Raw genomic sequence first — 5,414 nt, 5'->3', positions numbered from 1 at the left:
AGGACACGTAGCATGAGTAAGAAACAGACTCTTATGTTAAGAGAATTTGAGAGTTTTTTTCCTATTTAATGGAAGGTTTTGGGGTTACTTTTTTAGCATCACATTACCTCATCTATCCTAATGCAAGAACTATTATGTACTTTTGATTCTCAAAAATTTTTGTCGTTGTTGCAGTTGTTGCTGTTGCAGCATTGTTTATTGTAATGAGACTGTGGACAATTAAATAATCATCGTTCTCAGGTAGCTTAAATTATGGTGTCCCATATCATAGAGTATCAGGAAGCTATTTAAAATAATGTACTAATATGGAATTATCCCTAAGATATGTTGTTATAAGAAGAAAAAAGATACAGAATAGTGTTTACAGCTTTGATTAGTATTAAAAATATAGTAACTATCTATACACACATATATGCACACAGACACACATGAACAAATATAGTATTTTTATTATAAAATATACATAACATAAAACTTATCATTTTAACCATAAAGTGTACATTTCAGTGGCATTAAGTACATTCACATTGTTGTGCAACCATCAGCACCATCCATCTCCAAAATTTTTTCATCTTCTCAAGTGGAAACTCTGTACCCATTAAACAAAAACTCCTTATTCCCACTTGGCCCAGCCCCTGGAAACCACCATTCCATTTTCTATCTCTATGAATTTGAGCACTCTAAGTTGCTCATTTAAATGGAGTCATATAGTATTTGTTCTTTAGTGATGGCCTATTTCACTTAGCATAATGTCTTCAAGGTTCATCTGTATTGTAGCATGTGTCAGATTTTCCTTCCTTTTTAAGGCTGAATAAAATTTCTATTGTATGTATATATGACATTTTGCTTACAAATTTATTTATTGATGGACATTGGGTTGTTTCTACCTTTTGGCTGCTATGAACATAGATGCACAAATATCTGTTAGAATAACCGCTTTCAATTCTTTTGGTTATATACCCATAAGTGGAATTGCTGGATCATATGATAATTCTATATTTACTTTTTTGAGGAATCTCCATATTGCTCTCCATAGCTGCCGCACTATTTTATGTTCCCACCAACAACCCACAAGTGTTCCAGTTTTTCCATATCTTTACTAACACTTGTTAATTTCTGTTTTGCTAATTTTTTATAAATATTTTTTCGAGGTTTGGTTTTGCTATGTTGCCCAGGCTGAACTGCAGCTCCTGAGCTCAGGGAATCCTCCCACCTCAGCCCCCTGAGTACCTGGGACTATAGGTACACCACCATGATGGGCGCTTTCTTTCTTTCTTTCTTTCTTTCTTTCTTTCTTTCTTTCTTTCTTTCTCTCAATGATGGTCATTCTAATGGGTGTGAAGTGGTGTCTCATTGTGGTTTTGATGGGAACTGATTATAGTGTATGGGATTAAAAATGTATAAATGATGATAGGAAATCTTCCCTGAGTATTTTAGTCAGCTATGGGATGATATATTAATTTAGTTTTATTCTAAATTATTTTTTCACCAAAAAACAGAAAAGTACTTACAGTTCAAAATATTGCTTTTCCTTCTTCACCTTCTGCAGATGCAGAATAATGGCCAATATTTCAATAGTTTTCATTTGCAACTTTGTTCAATGAAGTTTCTCAGGTTTCCCTTAACATTTGAGTGCTATCATCACGCAGTGGTTAACAGTATAATTTCTAGAGCCAAGTTATTTCAGTTCAAAGCCTGGCTCTGACACTTACTAGCTGTTTGACTTTGGATAAGTGACTTATTCTTTCTGTGCCTCAGTTTCCTCTTCTGTAAAATGGGGATAATATTGGTCCTACCTCAGAGGGGTGTTGTGATGATTACATAAGTTAATATATGTCAATCACTTGGAACAATTCCTGGGACATAGTAAACACTAAATGTACTAGTTGTTATTATAGTTAAATTAGAATCCCATGAATCATTTGGTAACAGTACATCATTTAAATGTACTTAGAAACTATGTTATCTTACCCGGATCTCAAGCAAGGGAGTAAAATGGTTTTTCATTATGGCTCTTGGAGAAGAGCCTATGGCTTTGAACAGAAGGGTTTATCTGGTCTGTGTTGGTCAATAAAAAGTAGTTGAAAGTCACCTTCAGGACTTCTCTTAAGAGTAACTAATCTTTTGACACCCCGGGGCCTTGAATCAATGGTTGCAGATCAATATTTTCTATATTCAGTTATTGTTTCCTTTCACCTTATACACTGTGGGCTGAAAATCAACACACAGTAGCCTGAGAAAATCAATGGAGTACATTTGTGGTTTAGAGAACACTGGATAGGAGACATATGTCCTTTTGGAAAACACATACAAAGGAAATTATGTAGACACTTTCTCAGAGGAATCCTAAAGTAATTACTGGATGAATTTGTGATCCGAGAGGTTTCTCCTCAATTACACTGAGAGCGCACATCAATCACTTACCTTGCAGTAAACAGGCTATCTCAAGCATCCAAATAAAGACACCAAGGTTGTCCCTGTTAGAGTAATTGGCTCCAGTGGGCCAAAACTCAGAATTTACAAACCGCTTCTCATTTCTGGCCCATTTGGGCTTGATTTTCAGGGATGGTTACTGCTTATTGCTTTTAAAAGAATCTTATTTCAGCAGTCTCAAGGAAACATGTCTGAATGGTTTTGAGCTTTCTGTTTTAGTGGAACCAGATGAATTACTAGCAGAAGCTAATTCACATTGTGAGTTATGTTTCTTTACCAACATGCACTCCCTCTTGGGCAATTAAGAAAGCACTGCTTTGGTTTTAAAGTCAAGACCTCAAGAGTGCTGGTTGGCCCTTATACTAGGGAGTTAGTTCTGCAATAGCCTTCAAGAAATAAACACACTTCTGTGGTTTGGATGGGGAGTGGAATTTAATGCTGTGTTTTCTGAATTCCCAAATGCTGTTTACCAGGTGAAGATCATGTCAAGATAGATGTGCTATAAGATTTTCTTAAGTGAATGATCATTCCTTTCACATAGGAGAAACCTGGAGACGCAGAATTTGTATCTGCATTTTCTGAATGTACTAGAATATTGAAGATGGGTTGCTTATATTGCCATTTGCAAATCAGAGTCACACAGTTATTTAATCTTAACCAATAAGGCTCAGGCTAAGACTTATCCCTACTTCACTGTGTAGCTATCAGCTAGCATCTGAGCTAGCTCAGGCTATGCTTCATTCTAGCCATGACATTGGGCAACTCATTCATTCAGTCATTTATTCATTGTGGAGATATACTATATTTTGAGTGGCAAGTAGTGGCTGGAAATACAGCAGTGAACAAAAAGAAAATCTGGTCCTTTATGTATCTCATAACCTTGTTGGAAAGAGTGACGTTGTCCAAATCTGAACCAAGGCAGTTGAGCTAACAAAATATCACAGCCTGGGTGGCTTAAACAACAGAAATTTATTTTCTGACAATTCTGGAGGCTTAGAAGTCCAAGATCAGGGTGCGGGCTGATTCCTTTCCTGGTGAAGTTTCTCTTCCTGGCTTGCAAGTGAACGCCTTCTTAATGTGTGGAGATAGGAAGGGAAGTGGGGGGTGGAGAGAGAGAAAGAGTGAGAGAAAGTTCACTGATGCCTCTTCTTGTAAGAGCACTAATCTCTTCATGAGAGCTTTACTCTCATGACTTCATCTAAACCTAATTACCTCCCAAAGGCCCCATCTCCAAATACCATCACATTGGGGGTTAGGATGTCAAGATATGAATTTGAGGGCAGGTCATAATTCTGTCCATAGCAGGGATATAAAATACTAAATAAGCAAGTACACAATGGGCCAGATGGTAATATACACTACAGAGAAAGATAAAACAAGGTCCCGGGAGAGTGTTGATGGGGCTGCTGTGTTATGTAAGATAGTCATGAAACGCCTTTCTGATAATGTGACGTTGTAAACTGGGACTTTAGTCTTGACTGACATGGAGAATCATTGTCAACTTTTGGGCAGAGGAGTGATGTGATCTAACTTATGTTTTAGGTGAATCCCTTTGCCTCTTGTATTGGAAATAGACTTGGAGGTGGGGTGAGTTAGAAGACCACTGCAGAAATGCAGGCAGGAGTTTACAAAGGGCTACAGAGGCAGAGGTAATGAGAAGTGGTCAGATTCTTAATATATTTTTAGCATAGAACTGATAGGATTTGGTGATGGATTGGATGTGGGATGAGAGAAAGAGAAAAATCAAGGATGATTTTGTTGACATGAGCAACTGAAAAAAGAAAGTTGCTATTTCTTGAGATGGGGAAGAACGAGGGACAAATTTTTGTGTGGGGGATTAGAGTTTGGTTTGGCTATTAGACATGACAGCAGAGAAGTCAAGAGGGCACTTGAATACAGGAGTACAGAGTTTTGGGGCCGAGTCTGAGCTGGGGATCTATATGTGGGAGTCATCAGAACACAGACCTACTCAAAGTCACGAGACCCAATGGAGTCAGCAAGGAGGTCCCAGGACTGTCTCTGGGAGAGGAATAGGAAGCATCAAAGCTGACAGAAAGAAAAACCAAGTAAAAGGTGACAAGAGAAAGTGGCATTTCAGAATCCAAGGGAAAAAAAGTATTCTGAAAAGAAAGATGTAGCCAACATGTCAAATACTAAAGGTTTTTGTTTGTTTGTTTTTTCAAGCAGGGTTTCACTCTGTCACTCAGGCTGGAGCGCAGTGTCATGGTCATGGTTAGGGAGCCTTGACCACCCGGGTCAAGTGATCCTCCTGCCTCAGTCTCCCAAGTAGCTGGGACCACACGTGTGCACCACCAGGCCCAGATCTTTTTTCTTTTCTTTTTTTTGGTAGAGATGGGGTTTAGCCATGTTGCCCAGGCTGGTCTCGAACTGAGCTCAAGCAATCCTCCCTCCTTGACCTCCCAAAGTGCTGGGATTACAGACATGAGCCATTGCACCCAGCCTGCTAAAGATTTTAGTGAAGAAATAATAGTGAAGTTCTGTATACTAGACTGTCCATTGCCCGCCTGGCATCGTGTAAAGCTGGAACTACATTTCCCCGGAATCCCCTTCCCTGTAAGGTTCTTAGTTGGGCAAGAAAGAAACTTGCATTGAGATTTGGAAGACAGTGGTGAAGCAAAAGTCATGATTCACAGGAAGTCATGGCAGCCAGTTACAGTGGCTTTGCAGGTTTCTCCAGAGCTCCCATGTGGTAGCTGTGATGTTCAGGTGCAACCTGGAAGTTACCTGGGTTTCCCTGTGAGCTTTGGTTGCTTCTCCCCATTCACTGCTTTAGTTTAGGGCCTGGCAACGTTGTCCAGTCTTTTGGCTTTCATGAGGTACATTGGAAGAAGAATTGCCTTGGGCCACACATAAGATGCAGTAACAATAACGATAGCTGATGAGCTAAAAAAAAAAGGCCCATGCATAAATTTCATAATGTTTTAAGAAAGTTAGGGACTGTTTTCCTTCTTTCGCTGCAG

The sequence above is a fragment of the Papio anubis genome, chromosome 9, assembly GCF_008728515.1.
Source record: "Papio anubis isolate 15944 chromosome 9, Panubis1.0, whole genome shotgun sequence".
NCBI lineage: Eukaryota > Metazoa > Chordata > Mammalia > Primates > Cercopithecidae > Papio > Papio anubis.
Note: the sequence above shows the minus strand (reverse complement) of the source record.